This window comes from Pipistrellus kuhlii, unplaced genomic scaffold (assembly GCF_014108245.1).
Source record: "Pipistrellus kuhlii isolate mPipKuh1 unplaced genomic scaffold, mPipKuh1.p scaffold_m20_p_51, whole genome shotgun sequence".
Lineage (NCBI taxonomy): Eukaryota > Metazoa > Chordata > Mammalia > Chiroptera > Vespertilionidae > Pipistrellus > Pipistrellus kuhlii.
In genome coordinates, this window is record NW_023425553.1 from 1,288,674 (window position 1) to 1,313,170 (window position 24,497).

Below are 24,497 nucleotides of genomic sequence, written 5' to 3' on the forward strand. Positions count from 1 at the left end.
CTTTATTGATTAAGGTATCACATATTTGTCCTCAACCCCCCATTCCAACCTCCCAACCCCCTCATGCCCTCACAATTTAAAAAAATACATTTTTACTGATTTCAGAGAGGAAAAGAGAGGGGGAGAGAGACAGAAAACATCAATGATGAAAGAGAATCATTGATTCGCTGCCTCCCGCATGCCCCCCACTGGGGACTGAGCCTGCAGCCCAGGCATGTGCCCTGAATCAAACCATGATTGATCTCTTGGTTCATAGGTTGACACTCAACCACTGAGCCACACTGGCTGGGTGAAAGTTTTTATTTTAAAAATTTATTTTCCAAGACCCTAGCCCAGAACCTAACATATAGCATTTGTTTATTTATTGAAAATTGTCTAGAACCGGTAAGTAGACAGAAAAAAAGCTGTAGCTAGGATGTGAACTAATATGCAGAGCAATATCTGAATAAGGTGAGCTACTAGGCTAACTCAGGTTGGTTTTTACGCAACCAACGTTCATGAGGGCCTACTGTGCACCAAGTGCCATATTAAGCTCTGGGTGTACAATGGCAAATAAAAATAGGTAGAGTCCTCACCCTTTTGGAGTTTAAAGAACACATAAGAATTGGCCAGGCAAACAGGAAAAGGAACATTCCAGACACAGTGAACAGCATAATCAAAGTTCCTGTAATAGGAAGGAGCATGACAGTAGCAATTAAAGTGAAGACAATCAATAGGCGTAAGGTGAAATTAACAGATAGAAACTACCCAGAAAGAGGCAAGAGATTAATAGAGGCCTGTTTAATAGTTGGGAAAAGAAACCAGTTTTCTTCACAATAACGCTGGGCTAAGTATTTTATAATATACACTGAAGGTAGATAATATTATTATTCCTGCTTTAAGGATAGGGAAACTGGGGGATGAAGAAGTTAAGCAATTTCGCCAGGATCACACAGCACTTAAGTTTCAGGGCTGAGATTCAAACCTAGGTAATTTGGCACCAGACCCAAGGGCAGGAACTGTAATAAAAGCACAAGTAAAAACTACAAAGAACTCTTTCACAAAATATGATCATTGTTCCCAGATATTTAGCATCTATGAGAAACAATACCCTGGACTCGAGCATTAATGCTCTAGACATAAGACTTTGGCATACGCATTGGTTGGTATTGGCGCCTTCGGTAGGTGATACCATCAAGCAGCAATCTTAACATTAGCCATCAGCAGCAAGCCAGAGCAGAGGAGGAAGAAAATAGCAGATGCCCTGAGCACTGCTTTGTGGAGCACACAGGAGAACTTGAGCAGAGGACTTCACCTCTCTGACCCTGAATTTCCTATTTCACAAACGGGCATAGTAATATTTATATCACTGCGAGAGGCCCGATGCACGAAATTTGTGTTTCAGCCCTCGCAGCCCCAACTTCGTCTGGAAGGTCATCCGGCTGTCTGGTCTAATTAGAATATTATGCTTTTATTATAGTAGATGTGTGTTAAGCACCTTGCTATATCTTACACCCAGTAAATGCTCAATGAGTATTAGCAGTGATAAAGATGATTGTTACTATCATATGATATAGTTTAGCGACTGAAGGAGGGGAGGCATGACCAACCAGGGAAGATGTGGTTCGGCTATAATTTGAGGAAGATTACAAGTAATATCAGATGCTGACTAGGTGGTAAAAGAAAAGTTTATTGCCTCTTCTCTATCAATTGCATCCTCCCCCCTCATTTTTATTTTATCTCTTTATTTCTTTATTTTTAATTAATTTTTTACAGAGAGGAAGAGAGAGGGATAGAGAGTTAGAAACATCGATGACAGACATCGATCAGCTTCCTCTTGCACACCCCCTACTGGGGATGTGCCTGCAACCAAGGTACATGCCCTTGACCGGAATCGAACTCAGGACCTTTCAGTCCGCAGACCGATGCTCTATCCACTGAGCCAAACCGGTTTAGGCTCCCCCCCCCCCCATTTTTAGTTAGCACTTAGTATTTTGTGTTGGAATTGTTTACTATAGTAGGTTCCCCTTATTAGGATTTGCGTGTGTGTGTGTGTGTGTGTGTGTGTGTGTGTGTGTAGCAGCTAACAGTGTCTGGCACACAGTGGGAACTTAAAGAATATTCACTGAATGAGTGAATTAATATCCAAATAATTATCAATAGTTATAAATGTGCTACAAAATAAGGGGAGAAATGATAGTATCTGGGTCCGTTTATGGCCTTTCTGTGTTTCTAGAACACATCAGGCTTATTCCTGCTCTTCTTCCAATAATATAATCTGCTCATCTATTTGTCTCCACTTCCCTGATAGCACTAGGTACCAAGAGTTGGTATTTTTTTCTATAAAGGGTCAGATAATAAATACTTCAGGCTTTGTGGGGTGCATACATTCTCTGTCTGCTACTACTTAGTTCTACCTTTAATGAGCAAAAGCAGCTGCAGTCAACACTTAAACGAGAGTGTGAATGTGTTCCAATAAAACTTTATTGACAAAAAGAGGTAAGAGGCAGAATTTGGCCTGTGGGCTTATAATTTGACAACCCCTGCTCTAGACCAAATTAGCACCGTCTCTTGCATGGACTATTGTATACGAATGATGTGTGGCAACTGTCATCTTTGGCCAACATCTGCATCTTGGTTTGCCCAGCATCTTAATGAAGATGCCATGCTCTCTAATCCTGTTCATAACCTTGAGTTGTTGAAAATCAATGAAAGCAGTGTGCTATAATTTTGAATTGTGATTTTTCAAAATGGTCCTTAAAAGAACCAAATAAGGAGCAATCTTTAAAAAGGTTAAAAAAATGAAGGAAATCTTTAAGATTCTCTCTTTGATCTCACTCATCTAGGGGAAATGGTGAACAACATAGACTGATGAACAAGAACAGACCCAGAGATAAGGAGCCCTGGGTCAGACTGTTGGACCTCAAAGGGAGGGTGGGGATAAAAGGGAGAGATCAGCCAAAGGACTTATGTGCATACATATGAGCCTAACCAGTGGTCAAGGAAAATAGGGGGGTGTGGGCATGAGTAGGGTGGGATTGGAATTGGGGGTTGAGGACAAATATGTGATACCTTAATCAATCAATAATTTTTTTAAAAAAAATGAAGGAAAGGAAAAAAAAGAAGATTGATAATAAAATGAACTTTGGTTATGCAACTGAAAGGGACTCTTAGCCAGAAAATAAATATTCTGGATACAACACAATGTTGAATTTGGTGGAGGATTTAATCTATGAAAATTCTACTAACTCTATACAGAAACAAATAAATACCGGCATTTAAAAAAATCATCTAGACCATGCAAAATTTTCCTCATCTACCGATGGACAAAAATGTGTTAAAGGCTGAAAGTGTATTAATTTGTGTCTGAGGATATGAGCAGGATGTGAGCATTTCTGACTCTCAACAGAAATATGATTCATCACAAACTCAGCATCATTCTGCATTCAGAGTGATGATGATGCTGTATGTCTTGATTGTGATGTTGGTCCCACAGTGCGTAGATTTGTCAAATTCATTGACCTGTGCAGTTAAGATTTGTATATTTAACTGTGTATAAAATAACTGATAAAGATTAAGTTGGAAGAAAGGATATTTGGAAGCTAACAGCATCATCATAAGGCCTAGAGAACGAGGCATGGGGCTGTTTCCAGGTTCAACAACCAAAAATTCACTGCACAACTGGTGTGGTAAGGAGGCCTCTTTTGATATCACAAAACACTAGGTACCACTATTTATACCACTGCTACTGCTGCAACAGAAACTTTCCTGTAGTCAGTAATGTTGATGGCTGCCACTTCTATACTGGACACTCAATCTGGCAACTGTCATGGCTGCTCACAGAGAAATTATGAATGTAAGCATGTACAAACAACTAAATTTTGTGATCAAACTCTGCCATAGTCATTATTGTCAGTTTAGTTATTCTCCTGACATTATGTCTACAAATGATGTATTAGAGAATTGTACCCCTGAAACCTATAAATGTTATTAACCTATGTCACCCCAATACATTTTTAAAAACTAAAAAAAGGAAGTAATATAATTGACATTTGGAGATGAAAAGATTTTGACACTGAAGCCCCTTGGGCAATCACTTGTAGCCAGAGTCTACAATGGACTTATATAAAAGAAAATGAATTAATAATGATATCTGAAGAGGAAGAGACACGCAAAGTGAGTTTGGAAAAGTAAATAGTTTTTAACCTTTATTTTAGAAGATTTATTCCATGCATGTCCTGTATTATAAATGACTTTAAATCCATTTTGGATTTGAGTCAAGAAATGCATAAAACAATGAAAAAGTATGTTCTAGTCACAAAGGCATATTAATTTTTCTCTTATTACCTATTACTTCCTTTCCAGTCTCACTGCTGGTAAGGCAAAGACTCTGTAGTCTGACAAACCTAGAATTCTATCCTGGTCCTCTTGTATTGACCATCAAACCCTTCTTGGATTTTCCTTTGTTTTACCACATCCCGGCTTCCACAAGTCTTCCCTAGATTAAACATTTTATGAGAAACTTAACCTGTTTCTCATAAAATGAGTTGGACTGCCATCACATGCCAATAGGAAACATTGTCTTCAAGAGTCTGGAGGCCAAGTTCCCAAATGGTATCCTGTCCACTCATAGAGTCAGGTTGATGTCAGCCAAGGTCTCCTCCTTGCAGTATGGACTTCATAAGGGTATAATCAGTAGTGCTGGGCCCAACTTCTGTTATTACCGACTTCCTGGACAAGAGAATCAGGGTCTCTGGAACTTCAGAGCAGCCCACGCATTCAGGATGCTCTTTGTTTATACCTCATCTTATGTCATGGCTTCTATACTTCTGAGAGAGAGACTTCTCCAACAGAGCAGTACAAGAAACCCTTGCACTGCACCTGCTCTGCCCATACTTTTACTAGAAACTCTCAGCAGACAAAGACCACCCCAAAGTGCAAGCTGGTAGTCCCCATTATAAAGTCAACCTCTCTAGAGTATGGGGACATCACATCCAATTTTGAGGCATTTTGTTTTTCTTTCAAAAATTGTTATGATGACAAATTTGAAATCTACACCAAAGTAGAAAGAATGTTATTATTCCCACATACCTTTCCCCCAGCTTTGACTATTCAATTCATGCCAAGTTTTGTTTCATCTAGATACTAGAGGCCTGGTGCACAAAATTCATGCACTGGGGTGTGTGTGTGTGTGTGTGTGTGACCCTGAGCCCAGCCTGCACCCTCTCAAATCTGGGACCTCTTGAGGGATGTCCGACTGCCGGTTTAAGTCTGATCCCTCTCACAATCTGGGACTGCTGGCTCCCAACCACTCACCTGCCTGCCTACCTGATTGTTCCTAGCCCCTCCCCTGCCAGCCTGATTGATGCCTAACTGCTCCCCTGCCAGCCTGGTCACCCCCAACTGTCCTTCCCTGCCAACCTGGTTGCCCCTAAATTCCCTCCCCTGCTGGCCTGATCACCCACAGCTACTCTCCCCTGCCGGCCATCTTGTGGTGGCCATCTTTGACCACATGGGGCGGCCATCTTGTGCAAGGGAATGAGGGTCAATTTACATATTACCTCTTTATTATATAGGATTCTGAAGCGAGTTTCTTATAATTTATCATTTAATCTGTAAATTTTCCAGTATGCAGCTATAAAGTATAAGGATTTTTTATTTTCTATAACCACAATGCCTTTATTGCACCAAATAATATATCCCTAATATAAACAACTATTCAGTCAGTATCCTAATTTCTAATTGTCTCATACATATGACAAATCTTTTATGTTTTTCAGTTTGTTTGATTAAACCCCAATAATGTACAGAATCTGAAATTGGTCAGTTTATATTTTAAATCTTTTTAAATGTAGACTTCTTCATTTTTCTTCTGTTTTACTTTTTCCTTGTCAGATGTTTATTGAAGGATTGCTTATCTGTATTTCCCCAAAGTCTCAATTTTGCTGACTATTTCTGGGCATATTTTAAAAACAGATTTATTGAAATATAATTTACATACCATACAGTTCACACATTTAAAATTCAATGAATTTTAATACATTCACAGAGTTGTGCATTCATCATCACAATCAAATTTAGAATATTTTAATTATCCCAAAAAGAAGCCTCACAGTCCTAGCTTATTTGGCTCAGTGGATAGAGGATCAGCCTGTGGATTGAAGGGTCCCAGGTTCAATTCTGGTTGAGGGCACATACCTCAGTTGTAGGCTTGACCTGAGAGGCAACCAATTGATATGTCTATCTCACATTGATATTTCTCTTTCTGTCTCTCCCTCTCCCTTCCACTGTCTCTAAAAATCGATGGGAAAATATCTTCAGGTGAGGATTAACAAAAAAAGGAACCTCACACCCTTAATCTCCTGACCCCCCCAGCCCTGCAACTGGTAACTAATCCACTTTATATTTCTATATATTGCCTGTACCTATAATTTCATATAAATAAAATCATAAGATGTGTGGTTTTTTATGAATGGATTATTTCACAAATAATATATCCCTAATATAAACAACTATTCAGTCAGCATCCTAATTGCTTTTAAGGTCAAGTCATGCTGCAGCATGTATCAATACTTCTGTTCCTGATATGACTGAATCATATTCTCTTGTATGAATTTGCCAAGTTTTGTTTGTTCATTTGTCAGTTGATGGACATTTGTTTGTTTTGTTTTTTGTTTTTTCCTTTCACTTTTTGGCTTTTGTGAGTAATGCTTCTATGAATCTGTGGAGATATATTCTCATTTCTCTAATAGTGGAATTTCTGAGTAATATGGTAATGCTCATTAGTTATTGAGGACCTGGCAGTCTATTTTCCACAATAGCTCCACCATTTTACATTCTCACTAACAATGTCTGAGGGTTCCAATTTTTTCACATCTTGCCAACACTTGTTTTTTCAAAAAATATTTTTATTGTTTACAGAGAGGAAGGGAGACAGAGAAAGAGATGGAAACATCAATAATAAGGGAGAATCATTGATTGGCTGCCTCCTGTATACACACCCCTACCAGGAATTGGGCCTGCAACCAGGGTATGCACCCTGACAGGGAATCAAATCATGACCTCCTGGTTCATAGGTCGACACCCAACCCCCAGCCATGCTGGCCAGGCTGTTGTTATTATTTTTAATTATGACCATCTTAGTGGGGGGGTGTGTGTGAAGTGGTTTGGAATTGCTGTTCCTTAAGGACAAATGATGTTGAGATATTTTATGTGTTGATTGGCCATTTAACATATATTCCTTGGAGAAATTTCTATTCAAATCCTTTGCCTATTTTAAAGTTGGGTTATTTGTCATTTTATTAGTAAGTTGTAAGAACGCTTTACATATTCTGGATATAAGACCTTAGCAGATATATGATTTGCAAAAATGTTCTCCCAGTCTGTGAGTAGTTTCCCCCCCACTGTATTGATGGTGTCCTTTGAAGGTCAAAGATTTTAAATGATGTGCAGTTTATTTTTTTCTTTTGTTGCTTGTGCTTTTGTTGTCATAAGAAACTATTGCCTCAGCCAAAATCATGAAGATTTACATCAATGTTTTCTTTTTTGCTCTTACACATATATCTTTCATCCATTTTGAATTAGTTTTTGTATATGGTGTGATGTAGAGGTCCAAGTTCATTTTTTTTTCTTTTCACTGTGGGGATGTTTTTAATGACTTGTTTTTCAGGCCAAAATTATCACACAAGCAAGTTCTCCTTCAGTTTAGTTTTCTCATCTCAATGTAACCTGAGATATCATTAATATTTGGTAGGTAGCTAAAGCTTCATAATCATTCTACCTCAAAAATCTTTCATCAGAAGTCAACACAGCCATTTCCGACTTGAAGAAAATATTTGTTACTTTAAAAAATATTTTCCTAAAATTAATTTTTATTGAAGTTTAATTGACATATGACATTATATTAGTTTCAGGTATACAATGTAATGATACCATTTTTGTATATATTGTGAAAGATCACAATTATTATAGTTAACATTTATGACATAGTTACAAAATTTTTTCCTTGTAATGAGTTTTAACATCTACCCCCTTAGCAACTGTCAGATATACATTACAATATTATTAACTATAATCATCATGCTGTACATTACATCCCTAAGACTCATTTCTTTTATAATTGGAAGTTTGTACCAGTTGACCCCATTCGCTGTATCACCCACCCACATCCCCACCTCTGGCAACCACCAATCTGTTCTTTATATTATGAGCCCCCCCCTTTTTTTTTAGATTCCACATATAAATAAGATCATATGGTATTTGTGTTTCTCTGTCTGACTTATTTCCATTTGCATAATGCCCTCAAGGTTCATCCATGTTGCCACAAATGGCAAGATTTCCTTCTTTTTATGGCCAAATAATATTATATTGTATTATACACCATATTTTCTTTATTTAAAAAAATATGTTTTTATTGATTTTTTAGAGTGAGAGATAGAAATTCGACTGGCTGCCTCTTGCACGCTCCCTACAGAGGATCCCGCGACCCAGGTATGTGCTCTAACCAGGAATCGAATCAGCTGGTGGTAAATTTCCTCAGTTTCTGTCTGTCTGAGAAAGTCTTTATTTCTCCTTTACTTTTGAAGGATAATTTTACTAGGTATAGAATTCTAGCTGGTGGTTTTTTCCCCCAGTAGTCTCAATATTTCACTCTATCCTCTTCTTGCTTTCATAACTGATGAATAATTCCTCAGTATCCATAGGGGACTGATTCCATGGGTACCGCAGATGCTCAAGTCACTTATACAAAAGAGCATAGAATAATACATATAGTCTGTCTTTCATATCTGAGGATTCCCAAACACAGACTGAAAATACTGTGATTTTTCTTTATCCCAGGTTGGTTGAATCCATGGATGCTAAATTCAGGGAAACATAGTGCCACCTGTATTCTTATTGGGAAAAAAATCCATGTATAAGTGTACTCCAGCAGTTCAAACACTTGTTGTTCAAGGTCAGCTATATATATTTAAAGTGAATGAACTCTATCTATATATAACAATGTAGATACATATTAAAAATATAATGTTGAATGAAAAAGTAAGTTAAAAAGGTATTCACAAAATGAAATCATTTATATGTATATAAAGTTATATATGTACCTGATACATTATATATCTACATATACAGTAAGAAAAAGAGAACATCAGATATCTTTATGATATCTAAGTAGGAGAGGGATTATTTAATAAGACATAACAATAAATCATGACATAAAATACATAAAAATATAAACCATAAAGGGAAAGATTGATAAATTTAATTACATTTGAAATTTAAAAATATCAAAGTATAAGCAAAAACAAAGGCAAGTTACAGACTGCCAGAAAACATTTACAATCTGATATCCAACACAGTTTTAAAATTATGAATATATAAAAGTTTCTATAAGCAAAAAAAAAAAGACAAACAATGAAACTAAAAATATGGGTATATTATGAGCCAGCAACTACAAGAGGAAGAATTCTGAATGACCAGTAAGCATATTAAAAGAAAATTCACCCCACTAGTATACAGGTAAATACATCACAATGACCTATTAATTCATATCCATTAGTTTGATAGCACCAAGTATTGAGAATGAAGAGAATTAGGAACATTTATGTATGTATGTATGTATGTATGTATTTTTATTGATTTCAGAGAGGAAGGGAGAGTGAGAGAGAGAGAAACATCAATGATGACAGAGAATCATTGATTGGCTGCCTCCTGCATGCCCCACACTGAAGATAGCGCCCGAAACTCGAACATGTACCCTGACCGGGAATGGAACTGTGACCTCCTGGTTCACAGGTTGATGCTCAGTCACCGAGTCACACTGGCTGGGTGAGAATTAGGAACTTTTAAATTGCTGGTAATTTTAAATTGGTAAAACTGCTTTGGAAAGAATTTGGCAATATCTAATAAGTATTGAAGATGCACAGACCCATGTTTAGACATATACCCTGTAAAAAACTGTACATATGCAAAAAGAGATATGGTAAAGGAAGTCAATTGCAAAGTATTTGTATAGGAAAATACTGTAATGTACTTAACTATCCCTTATTAGAGAAATGGATAAATAAACTATGGTTCATTAACTCAAAGAATATCTTAATGCAGTTAAAGTGGGTGAACTAAATATATTGACATATGTACCAATATAGATATGAAAAAAGGAGATGTTTATTTGTTGTTTTCTTCAAAAGGGAGAGAAATGAAAATGCTTAAATACTGATGAGAAAGTCCATTCAAGGTAGAGTTTGAAGGTACAGGACAAATAGAGGGCAATTGATAATGTCTAGTTCCTGAAATGGTAAGACTGGATGAGATTCAAAGCATGGAAGAAGAGATTGGCCTTAGCCAGGAGGAAGAACAACTCCTCTATTATAATAATTATAAGTTGAAAGGAAGATAGAATAGGGACAGAAATAGGAAGTGAAGGGTTGGTGGCAAGAAAATGAAGGAACCCTTATCTGATGGCTTTTGTTATCCCTCTAAGGTAGGTCTAGAAAGTAAGTTTTTCTGCTGGGGAGATGGTGGTGGTGATAGTGATAGGTGTATTCTGTTCATCAAAAGATACCATTAGTAGAGGGGAAAAGAAAGCCACGGAAAATAATTGCAGTACATATACATGTCAAAGGGCTCATGTTCAGAATATATAAAGAACTCTTCTAAATCAATTACAAAGGACAACAGCCCAATTAAAATGAGCACTGAGAAAGACAAATATCCATATGATTTCACTTATATGTAGAATCTAATGAACAAAATAAACAAAACAGAAACAGACTCATAGATACAGTGGTCAGAGGGGTGGGAGGTTCAGAGTCTGGGTGAAAATGCTGAAGGGATTAAGCAGTACAAATGGGTAGTCACAGAATAGTCACTGAGATGTAGGTTACAGAATAGTAAATATAGTCAATACTATTGTGACAACTATGTATGGGGTCAGGTGGGTACTTGAAGCAGCAGGGGGGACCACTGTGTAAAATACATGATTGTCTAACCACTTCACTGTATGTCGGAAACTAATACAGAATAATCCTAGCTAATAGAGAATATGTAAATTGACCATCACACCATTGCAAAAATGGCAGCACCCACAACCAATAAGGAGGGAATATGCTAATTGACTGTCACACCCTCAAAGATGGTGGCACCCACAGCCACAAGATGGTGGTGCCCAGTCCCCTCAACCCCACCAGAGCAGTAGGCATATGGCATGGCTGGGCACACCCCCAGGTGTTCTGGCCACTTTGCATACCTGCTTCCAGAGTCCCCCAGACCCCTCAACCCTCCAGCTGCCCAGGGCTGGCCCGAGGTGCAGGCAAGCCTCAGATGGTAGCTGCACAGTGGATGCCTGAGGTGCAGGCAAGCCTTAGACATTGGCTGTCCAGCTGCCCAGGGCTGGCCCAAGGCACAGGCAAGCCTCAGATGGCAGCTGCCCAGGGCTGGCCCTAGGTACAGGCAAGCCCCGGATGGTGGCTGCCCAGTCTCCCAGGGCTGTCTGAGGCTCAGGTAATCAGGGCTGGCTGAGGATTGAGCTGCCAGCAGTGGCAGCAGCAGAGGTATGATGGAAGCGTCACCTTCCCCTGATCGCCAGGTCGCCTCCTGCCCCTGAGGGCTCCCAGACTGTGAGAGGAGGCAGGTGGGATGAGGGAACCCCCCCCCCTCTAGTGCATGAATTTTCACCCATCAGGCCTCAATATTGAATATAAACTGTAATTAAAAAATAAAAATAATAAATTTAATAAATGGTCAAAAGACCTGACAAGACACATCACAAAAGAGGATATCCAGCTGACTAATATAAGCATATGAAAATATGTTTATCATAATTACCAATCAGGAAATGCATATTAAATCCACAATGTGTCTATTGCTCATCAACCTGAATGGTTTATAGAGTAAACAATACAAAGTGTTGCCAAGGTTGTTCAACAATTGGAGTCTTATACACTGCTGATAGGAGCATAAATTAGAACAACCTATTTATAAAAATTAACAGTATCTACTGAAGCTGAACATATGAATACTCTAAGACCTAGCAATTTCACGCCTGAATATATATCTAATAGAAGCAAAAGTGCATGTTTACCCAAAGACATGTATATGACTGATAAGAAAAGCATCATTTGTAATAGCCCCAAGCTGGAAACTACCCAAAAACCCATCAATAGTAGAATGAATAAAACTTTTATTTGAATGCCATTAGAAACTACTGACACATATAACAATATGAATGAATCTCAAAAACAGTTTGCTGAGCAAAATAGCCAAATGCAATAGAGTGCATAGTGTGACATCCCACTTGTATCAATTTTTAGAAAAGGCTGATCTAATCTATGACAAGAAAAAGTCAAAATAGGGGTTAGTTCCTGGGAAAGGACAGGTGAAATATAGAATCAGAAAGGACCAGTGGAAACTTTCTTCAATGTTAGATGTGTTCTATAGCTTTATCTCTATTGAGGTTACACAGGCATATACACATGTGTGCAATTTTATTTAGCTGTACACTTAAGATTATTCTTCTTTATGCATTTTGTGCATATTATATCCTAATACATTTTTAAAGCTCCTAGGTAATTCTTATATTACATATTTTCTCACTCTCCTTTTTTTGAGCCTCTTACTGTGAAGCTCAAAACTACCCTTGGCTTCTAGAGTAACTACCTCTTCATATTTTCTCTGTGCCTTTTCTGTTCTATTGCTGGTGGTTTTTCTCCTTTCTCTTCTGGTTAGGCCAATCTTATAGAATATTCTAGCTGCTGTGTCCCAATCCATAATTACCAGCTCTAGGATAGTGTATTTCTGCCCTCTTCCATGTTCCATGATTTAGGATTGTCCATGTTATAAAGACTTATGGAAGATTTGCTCTTAAAGTGTCTTTCAAATAAAAAAAGTAGGCCATCATAGACAGTGAGCCATTAGTAACCCTAATGCAATACTGGCCCCATTCCAACAATTTGCTTTTGGAGATAAACAACCTAGATCAGACAAGTAATAAAGGGATTCTTTCTTGGCATTAAGTATCCACTGAATAATTTCTAATGTGTCTCTAAATAATCATCAATGGCTTTTATAGAGTTACCTTTAAGCTAATTATCCTTCGCCCACTTTATTCCTCCTTCCTCTATCCTGATGTTCTTATTCTTTCACATCATGCTATCCATCTTAACTACTCCTATTATTGTATTCCTCAGTCATCTTACACAAATCTTTTTTAAAATTTATCCTTGGACCTCTCAACACCCCCCCCCCCATGGTCTAAATATTGAACTATTTTAGGTGTACAATATGCATAAGTCACATTAATCTCCCAAATTATTAACTGTGTCTTTAAGAAACTGACAAACTGAACATCTCATATCTTCTAGAAAGATGAATCATAAGCATACTTATAATCCCTATGCTAATACATTATCAGCTAACCATAACACAGATCACAGTACTGCTTCAATGAATGGTTAGACATTACCATTTTTTTCTAAGTTAAAATCCACAGAAAAGACCTAAATCTACAGTGACAATATCTAGATATTTCTCAGTAAGTTCCATTGAAGTGTGAATGCAAATGTGTAGATTATTATTCTGAATGAATTAGATACCCCATGCTTGCATGCTCTGTCAATTGAATTCTCACATATCCTAATAGCGATAAAATAGTGTAGTGGAGAAAGTACCTGACTTGGAGTCAAGAGAATGAGTTCTTGTTTTGGCTCTGTTACTAAGTAGCTATGTATTTTTTAAATTTATTTTTATTGTTGAGAGTAATACAGATGTCCCTCATTCCCCCCCCTCTTTACCCCCCTCTACCCAGCTCCCTATCTCTTGGCTTTAGACTTGTCTGTTCTGTAAATTGAACAGCTTAGAGTGTAAAATTCCTTTTATTTGTATTTTGCTTTATAGTTTTAAAAATCCTACCTAATAAAAGAATAATATGCAAATTAATCATCACCCCGCCACACTCGCAAGTCATGCCCACTACTCATGCTCACCAGCCAATCAGAGTGAGTATGCAAATAAACCCAACCAAGATGGCTATGGCCACAGAGAGCAGGAGGGAGGCTTGGGTTTCCCAGGCAACGGGAACATCCTGCGGATCCAGGCTGCTCCTAGCCTGTGGGTCCGTAGGCCCTCAGGGGCAGGGGTCCCAGAATGCCCCCTGGCCACTCGGAGCCTATGAGTGCAGGCGCCAAGCTGCTGGGGACAGGGCGGGAACATTCTGCCCTGCCTGCAGCCACTTGGGAATGCTCCAGCACCAAGCAGTGGTTTGGGTCCCCGCCCCCAGCCTGGGGTCTCAGGCTGGCAGAGGTGTGCACCTATGCAGAGATCCCCTCCAGGCCCAGCCTGGGTTCTCAGCCACTGAGTCACATAGCCAGGCAGATATGGAGGAATCTTAAATGTTTATATATATTATTGATGTTTTACAGAGAGGAAGGGAAAGGAATAGAGAGCTAGAAACATCTATGGGAGAGAAACATCAACCAGCTTCCTTCTGCACAGTCCCCACTGGGTATGTGCCTCCAACCAAGGTACATGGCCTTAACTGGAGTCGAACCTGGGACCTTTGAGTCTGCAGGCCTTTGCTCCATCCACTGATCCAAACCAGTTAGGGCTGTCCAATATGTTAAAGAAAAAAACCCTATCTAATAAAGAGGGAATATGCAGGGGAGGGCATTTGGGGGTGACTGGGCTGTTAGGAGAGCAGTTAGGCGTTGATCAGGCTGGCAGGGGAGTGATTGGGGGTGATCATGCTGGCAGGCAGAAGTGGTTAGGGGCAATCAGGCAGGTGAGCAGTTGGGAGCCAGCAGTCTAGGATTGTGAGAAGGATGTCTGACTACCTGTTTAGGCCTGGAAGTCAATCATCCCCCCAGGGGTCCCAGATTGGAGAGGGTGCAGGTTGGGCTGAGGGACACCCCCCCCCCATTGCACGAATTTCATGTGCCAGGCCTCTAGTTCTTTTATAAGAACTATCTTCTTGGACCTCATAGCAACCTATGAGTTATATAAAGTAGACATTATTTTCTCTACTTTTACATATTAGGCCCAGAATGGCAAAAGGACTTGTTCAAGGTCAAACAAGGCAGAACTGGAGCTAAAACCTTTCTGCTACAATGTTCTTTCCATAATGCCCTACTAGCCTTTTAAAGCCTATTAGGGGCCAGAACCACAGATCATCCTCAAACAGAGTTACCTGAAGGAAGTCATCCAATCACTAGTCCATGGTCTTTCTTTGTCCTCAGATATGAGCACAGGGTAACCTTTTCCTTTCATATAGCATACTTGGCATGCTCTGTACCATTTACCTTTATCTCTTGCTGAATCATGGTACTCCCACCTTCTAACGCTTTGGAAGGTGCTGAGGCAATCTGCTAGGTTTGATACTATATCTTAGACATAATGAGGAAGCTGGGGGCCAGAGGATATAGAACTAGTAGACACAGGGGAATGATAGGCTGGAGAGAGAAATACAGTTATTTATTTTAAATTTTTTTCTTGTAGACTTTTCATGATTTAAACAGTGATCTTTTAGCCTAACATTTTTGTTAATCACTCTCTCTCTCTCCCCTGAGTCATTCTGATCCTTGAGGCAAGGAGCCAGTTTTCTGCTGCAGGAAGGTTATTGCTTATCCAAATGTCTGGGGGATGGGGATATCTTAAGGGTTGGTATTTGGGCTTGGTGAGGAAGCAGGAAGGGCGTGCCAAGGGCTAGGACAAATCATTCTCTGTCTTCTTATAGCTACCATTCCAAGTCTTAGCAATTATCCAACTATTTCATTCAAACATTTGTTTTGAGAAGTTATTCATAGTCTGTATATTTATCTATCTATCTATCTATCTATCTATCTATCTATCTATCTATCTATCTATTGTATCTATCTATCTATCATGTATATATTTATCATGTATATCTATCTATCTAGGTGCTATATCTTGGCAACAGAATAAGAATACAAATACAAAAGCTCAAAACAGTTTCTGCTTTTAAGGGCCTTATGTCATGAGTACAACATATGATTGAAAGTGATATGCTTTCAAAACATCATATATATATATATATATATATATATATATATATATATATAAAACTTTTTTCTTCTTTGTTCACTAAAAATGAAATAGATTTGAAAAGATGTTGGTGTTTCTCCTGTGGAAAGCATTTGTTGGTTTTAGTAAATCCTTCCTGGTATTCTCAAAAGGGGACATTGCAGTGGGACAGGTTTCTGGCCAAAGTTTGTCAGAAATGCTGCCAAAGTGTGAAATCAGCCAAGGTTTCTCTGGTGCCCTTCCAACCTCCCTGACTACTCCCTCTCAGATCTCTAAGGCCTTCACATTGTCCCTCAGCTTTCCAACTCTCTTCTTACTGCATTTTACCAAGATCTTTCTTACTTGGGCAGTTCATGCTTGGAGTTTTTTCTATTCAGTCTTTTGCTGGGCAAAACGTATCTAGATTCTTTTTCAAAAGGCCATGCACTGTGAGAGACGAACCTTATGGAAACAGACACTGATTCAGGATATAGTTAAATAGAGGGCAGCCCTATTCGCCTCTGGTCAATTCTACTATCAATGCCCAAAGGATGGGATTTCTCCACCTTGCACCAGACAGTTAGAACTATAGCCTATCCCACTTATCTTGTTTTTTATTTATTTTTATTGTATTTTTAAAAATCTTTATTGTTGAAAGTATTATATTACATAGGTTCTTCCCCCCCTACCCCCCATTAACCTATTCTAGCCCGCTCCCATCTCTCCCCACTAGGCCCTCACCATCCCATTGTCTGTGTCCACAGGTTACCCAGCCTCTCCTGCCTTCCCTCTGAGGTTCAACAATCTGTTCATGTTTATATGTCTCTTTGTCTATTTTTGATCATCAGTTTATTTGGTTCATTACATTCCACATATGAGTGAGATCATGTGATACTGTACTTATCTTTCTCTGACTGGCTTATTTCACTCAGCATAATACTCTCCAGGTCCATCCATGCTGTTGCAAATGGTATGAGTTCTTTCTTTTTTATTGCCATGTATTGATAGTATTCCATTGTATAAATGTACCACGGTTTGTTCATTATTTTACCCACTCATTTCCTGATGGGCACTTAGGCTGTTTCCATATCTTAGCTATGGTGAATTGTGCTGCTATGAACATAGGGGTGCTTATATCCTTTCTGATTGGTGTTTCTATTTTCTTGGGATATACCGGTAGTCCTAGAAGTGGGATTACTGGGTCAAATGGGAGTTCCATTTTTTAATTTTTTGAGGAAATGCCATGCTGTTCTCCACAGTGGTCACACCAATCTGCATTCTCACCAGCAGTGCACGAGGGTTCCTTTTTCTCCACATCCTCACCAGCACTTGTCTTTTGTTGATTTGTTGATGATAACCATTCTGACAGGTGTGAGATGGTACCGCATTGTCATTTTGATTTGCATCTCTCGGATGATTAGTGACTTTGAGCATTTTTTTCATGTCTCTTGGCCTTCTGTATGTCCACTTTGGAGAAGTGTCTCTTTAGGTCCTTTGCCCAGTTTTTTAATTGGATTGTTTGTCTTCCTTTTGTTAAATTGTATGAGTTCCCTATATATTTTGGAGTTTAACCCCTTATCGGATGTATCATTGGCAAATATGTTCTCCCAGGCAGTGGGCTTTCTTGGTATTTTGTTGATGGTTTCTTTTGCAGTGCAGAAGCTTTTTATTTTGATGTAATCCACTTGTCTTTATCACCTTTCTCTAAGTCTAATTCTACAACAACAGCTATCTTTATTTTACTTCAATTCAAGATACTATGTGTATTTTACTCTCTATTATGGGTGATATCTATATCTATCTATCTATCTATCTATCTATCTATATATATATGTATGTATATATAATTATTGAAAATATTATATTTTTCCCCTTCCCCTCTATTAACCCCTCGAGCTAGCCCCCGCCCCAGCCCCAGACTTTCAATGGGTGATATATATAATATATATATTTTTTTTTAATTGATTTTTTACAGAGAGGAAAGGAGAGAGCTAGAGAGCTAGAAACATCGATGAGAGAGAAACATTGACCAGCTGCCTCTTGCACACCCCCTACCGGGGATGTGCCCGCAACCAAGGTACATGCCCTTGACTGGAATCGAACCCAGGACCTTTCAGTCCACAGACCGACGCTCTACCACTGAGCCAAACCGGTTTCGGCAATGGGTGATATATTTTACAAAGAACCTTGGACTAATTTCTAACGACAACTCTAACACTATCTTGGATAATTCAGTCGACATAGTTGAAAGGAACCCAGACCCAGGGCTCATTTTGGATAATGGTTCCAATCTTTTTGGCATCATAACTCAAATAGAAAACAGTATTTGCCTATCTAACTGGAGCAAACAGGTAAAGTTACTTGCAGCCAGAAGCAACTGGCCTGGAAGTTCCAGCCTCCCAAAGCTCTGTCTGGTCCACTGTGTAGGCTGAAAGAATCAATATCTTATTGCTTACCCATAGTCTCCATTTGTAGAGAATCAGTGCCAAAGACAACACACCAATTGGGACGTTTTAGGATTTCCTTTTCCTTTTTCTTTTTCTTTTTTTAATTATCTTCTCATATTGAAGAAAAGTTTCTTGTATGAAGTCTTTCCAGTTAAATTTCCAGTCTCTTCTTGAAAACTTCCAGAGTTGAAAAACTCACTGCCTCTCAAGGACGGAAACGTGTTCTATTATTGGCTAAACCTAATGGTTATACGGTTCTATTTTTATCAAAGTAAGTTTTGCCTCTCAGAGCAGAGCACATTCTTTCAGGTGGGATTTGGTCAGAGCAAATGTAAGTAGAATTTTCACACCTCTCTTCCTCTGTACACTATACTTTTCTTTTTTCTTTTAAAAAAATATTTTATTGATTTTATACAGAGAGGAAGGGAGAGAGATAGAGAGTTAGAAACATCAATGAGAGAGAGTCATAAATCAGCTGCCTCTTGCACACCACCTACTAGGGATATGCCCACAACCAAGGTACATGCCCTTGACGGGAATCGAACCCAGGACCCTTCAGTCCCCAAGCCGACGCTCTATCCATTGAGCCAAACCGGTCCCGGCTACTTTTCTTAAGACTGAGATGTTGCCCTATATGGGTTGGCTTAGTGGATCGAGAGCATCATCCTGGGAACTGAAGGGTCCTGGGTTTGATTCCGGTCAAGGGCACATGCCCAGGGTTGCGGGCTTGATCCCCAGTGTGGGGCATGCAAGGAGGCAGCCAATCAATGATTCTCTCTCATCATTGATATTTCTATCTCTCTCTCCCTCTCCCTTCCTCTCTGAAACCAATAAAAATATTTTTAAAGACACTGAGATTTTGCTCGATTTTTTTTATTAATTACACATTGTTGACTCATAGGCTATATATATATATATATATATATATATATATATATATATATATATTTCAGGGAGGAAGGGAGAGGGAGAAAGATATAGGAACATCAATGATGAGAAAGCATTATTGATCGGCTGCCTCCTGCATGCCCCACACTGGGGATCAAGCCCACAACCTGAGCATGTGCCTTAACTGGGAATCAAACCTCAACCTTCCTGGTTCATAGGTTGATGCTCAACCACTGAGCCATGCCAGCCAGGTCCATAGTCTGTCAATTAAATCCCACAAGTCTTTTTTCAGATATGAAGCTATTAAGCCAAGTTTGTTCTTTCCTGTGTATTTGAAGAACATTTCCATTGATCTTCATCACATTTCATTTTTTAAAATATTAAATCTATTTGAGGTCTCTTTATCCCTATCTATCTAAGTCATCAGCAAAAATTGAACTAGCTTTTGGTTTGATTGTTCAATAGCTGTGAGCCTATCTAATTGTGTTGCCACCTTTCTATTGTTTTCAGAATTATATCATATGAAACTTTGTCAAATTATGAAACTTTGTCAAATGCCTGCATCATTCAATCCAGATACAGCATAGGAAGGAAGTGCAACATGTCTCTAAATAGATATGAAATCGGAAGTTGGAAGCTTAGCTGTCACTTGCCAATAAGAACACAGGAATTTATGTGGCTGTGTTTCTGGCTTACTTCAGGAGAAAGGCTATAAGAGAAACAAGAAATATGTCTCTGTATGGAAAGAGAAGAGGAAAATTGGGGGGAGAGGTGTGTGTGCCATGGAATGAGAAAAGAGATATATGAGAGTAATGGAAAATGACCAGCACATGGCTTAAAGATATGCAAGTAGCTCCAAAAATAAGAAGTATTCAGTTGAGGACCTCCAGGGTCGGAGGGATAAAATTTTAGTTGTTAGGAAACACACAACAAAGATGGTGGTTCCCAAACAAGAATATTTTCCACCACTTCGGTCATTATGAGTGAAACAAAGAACATCCAAAAGACTATGAATTGATATTGTAGGAAAGGTGTGGCTGGTGAGCTACATCTGCCAGCTACTGACAATGTTGTTATATATTGTTTTTCTGTTAATTGAGCTTCTTCATGTTACAATTCATGTTACATGAGGCAAGGCTGTAAAATGTGCAAAAGTATGATGCTTAGGGGAAAAGAAAGCTACTTGCCTCAGCACAACATATATTTCTAGCTGTAACATATACAAAAATTAAGTATTCATAGTAACTTAATTTGGATCTTTTGTTCTATCAAAAATCAGCACCGAGTTTTCAGTAGGAAATAACAGTATTCTGTGAAAACTGTTGGTCATAACTCTCAGTTCCTGGTGAGCACTACATTTTTTCTTCTCACCCATAATTATATTTTGGTAATTAGTTCTAAAGTCTTGACGAAACTTTACATTAAGACCACATTTTATAAGTTCTTAAATTTCCCTTCATTATTTTGAAACTAAGGACTATATTTTCAACCTCTATTTTAATAGACTTTATATATGTTTAAATATTTTTTATTGATTTCAGAGAGGAAGGGGGAGGGAGAGAGAGATAGAAACATCATTGATGGGTGAGAATCATTGATCAGCTTCCTAATGCACACCCCCTACTGGGTATCGAACATGCAACCAAGTACATGCCCTTGACCAGGATGGAACCTGGGACCCTTCATTACACAGGCATACACTCTATCCACTGAGCCAACCCGGTTAGGGCTAGAGCAGTTTTATATTCACAGCAAAATGAACAGAAAGCACAAAGAATTTCTATATACCATCTGACCTTGCACATGCATAGCCTCGCCAACTATCAACATTCTCCGCCAGAGTGGTATATGTTATGATCAATGACACACCATTATCACCCAAAGTTTATAGTTTACATTAGGATTCTCTGTGAGTGTTACAAATGTATGAGGACATGTATCCACCATTATGGCACCATACAGAATAGTTTCACTGCCCTAAGAATCTTCTGTGCTCCACCACTGATAGTTTTTATTACCTCCATAATTTTGCCTTTTCCAAAGTGTCACAGAGTTGGAATTGTACAGGATGTGGCCTTTTTACAGGATTGGCTTCTTTCACTTCAATATAGGCATTTAAGAGTTCTCCGTATCACCCTGACCAGTTTGGCTCAGTGAATAGAGTGTCAGCCTGCGGACTCAAGGGTCCCGGGTTCGATTCCTGTCAAGGGCATGTACCTTGGTTGCAGGTACATCCCCAGTGTTTCTCTCCCATCAACATTTTTCCATCTTTCTTCCTCTCTTCCATACTCTCTCTAAAAATCAATGGAAAAATATCCTTAGGTGAGGATTAAAAAAACAACAACACAAAACCCACATAACATGAGATCTACCCCTGTAACAAAAATCTAAGTGTATAATACAGGATTTCTAACTATAAGCACTATGTTGTAGCAGGTCTCTAGAAATTATTCATCCTGTGTAACTGAAACTTTATGCCTATTAAACTTTTCCCTCTTCTCAGCCCCTGACAAGCACTGTTTCTCACTATTTTAGATTCCCCATTATAAGTAGAATCATACTGTATTTGTTTTTCTGTGACTGACTTATTTCACTTAGTATGATGTACTTCAGATTTATACATGTTATTATATACGACAAGACTTCCTTCTATTTAAGGCTGAATAATATTCCAATGTATGTATATACCACATTTTATTTGTCCATTAATCTGTTAATGGACATTTAAGTTGTTTTCATGTCTTGACTATTGTGCACAATACTGCAATGAAGATGCAAGTGTAGATAAATAGTTGAGATCCTGATTTCCATTTTTTTAAAACAAATACCCAGAGTGGAATTGCTGAATCACATCATAGTTTTAATTTTTTGAAGCATCTCCATATGTTTTCCATAGCAGCCGCACTGTTTTATGATCCCACCAACAGTGTACAAGTATTTCAATTATCTATATCTTGGCTAAATCTTGTTATTTTTTTAATAATAGTTATCCTAACAGTTGTGAGGTGATATATTATCATGGTTTAGATTTGCATTTCTCTGATGATTAATGATGTTATGCACTTTTTAGAGTTTCTCTCCCATATTCTGTAAGTCTTCAAAGATCATCAAGAAGGATCTCATCCATAACTTTTCTCAGTATGAATATGATTCATCTGGTTAGAAGACTTGAACCCATTGAGTTAATTACATACTTTCCTCTCTTTCATCACTTTTATTGGGCTAAAAATTTTGCTTTCTAAAGTTTTATTAAGTCCAGTACAAAAACCAATATCTCTGACAAGGAGTAGGGGGACAAATGGTATCTGAGTAGTTCTGATTTTTTTTTTTAATCAGATGTTAACATAATATATGGCCTAAGCATTTTACCCACATGAATCACATATGTGAGTGGTTCCCAAAGGATAAAGCTTGGTAAGATATCTTGTAATGGAAATCAGAAGACCTGAATTTTAATTCCATATCCCTCCTCATGCTTACATTTGCTCTTATTTTTGGCAAGTTGCTTACCTTCTATGGACGTTAGTGTCAAATGAGTTGGGGCAAGTGATGTCTAATATGTGTGTATATATATATATATATATATATATATATATATATATATATATTTTACAGATTATGTGATTCTAAGGGTCTATTAGAATATGAAATCTCTGTAGTCATAGATGCTCACTGTTTTATGTTACCCATTGTCCCTACAGGCATCTTAGGCTCCTTTTGTGTTCTTCCTATTTTTTCTTTTCATCCTGTACATTTTTAGTTGTATTTTAGCAGATTCATGTCAGTGATTATAGATGGTAATTGAATCATAGGATTATATAGTTACATCTCTTACAACATAGACACAGTGAGAAAAGCCAACAAATTAGTCATCTGCAAAGGTATAAAAAAGTTACGAGTAACATCAAGTTAAAAATAAATACTCATCAATAAAAATACTGATGTAAAGTTTGGACATATCTAATTGCTACACCTGTAGACACAGACTATTAAATGTTGCAGGTGAAAATTTGATGTTCTGGGAAGTGGAGACCAACTTTTCCTCTCTCCTCTGGTTTTGAAGAGAAAAGCTTTTCCCTATACTCTTCTGTTATTTGTCTGTTCCCTCACCTACTAATTCTGGTGACTTACCTGATTGATGAATTTGGGAACATGAACTGAGCATGTGTAACTGATACTCTTTTCCCTTCTCTTCCCTTGGTTGTCAGCAGACTACAAGGAAGCATGTGGTCCTGTCTAGTTCTTTATACAAGTTTTACAGGGACAGGCTTTCATATGAGCATACCTATGGTTGTCTAGTATTGGATAGAGTAGTGACTAATTCTTTGGTGTAATATTAAGAAAGCCACATTCTCCAAATTAGCTTAATTAGTAATAAAGTTGATTTTTTAAAAAATCTCCATGTCTATAACTTCTCTATTTTTATAATAAGTTGGCTCCAAACTAAAGCTAAGAAAGGGAGAGTTATATGAAGACCCCCTACAGCCCTTATAACCAGAAAATGGAGCTCCTGAAAACCCAGAAAACACTTGTGACCTCTGTGGATTCCATTGGGTACCTGTAAAGTCATTCCAAGAAATGTCTTATCAGAGCAGAAGGGTTATTTGTTTTCCTGGCCAAGACTTCATGGCTCTCCTGATGGAATACTTTTTTATTATTCCCATTAACAGACTGAAATGCCTGCTGAGTGACTATATGGTACTGGGCACCCCAGTAATGTTGGAAAACTCCCAAAACACACACACACACACACACACACACACACACACACACACACACACACAGCATGGATGGAACTGGAGAGCATTATGCTAAGCACAATAAGCCAGTTAGAGAAAGATAAATATCACATGATCTCACTCATATGTGAGATATAATGATCAACATAATTTGAGGAAAAAGAATAGATCCAGAGACAAGTGGTGCATATGTGTGTGTGTGTGTGTGTGTGTGTGTGTGTGTGAGAGTGTGGAGGGAGGTTAGAGAGCAACCAAAGGACTTGTATGCATGCATATTAGCATAACCAATGGACACAGACACTGGAGTGGCGGGGGCTTGTCCGGGGTGGGAATGGTTTGGGGGGAGGTCAAGCGGGAAAAAAAGAGACATATGTAAAACTTTAGACAGTAACTAAATTAAAAAAATAACAAGTGATTAAAACACACACACACA

At 38.3% G+C, this 24,497-nt stretch overlaps 1 protein-coding gene across 1 annotated transcript in view; it reads left to right on the forward strand.

Moving 5' to 3' along the window:
• SPRY3 (sprouty RTK signaling antagonist 3) overlaps window positions 1-24,497 on the forward strand; it is a 61,221-nt gene that overhangs the window by 1,683 nt on the left and 35,041 nt on the right. The gene's annotated exons all lie outside the window — the stretch shown is intronic.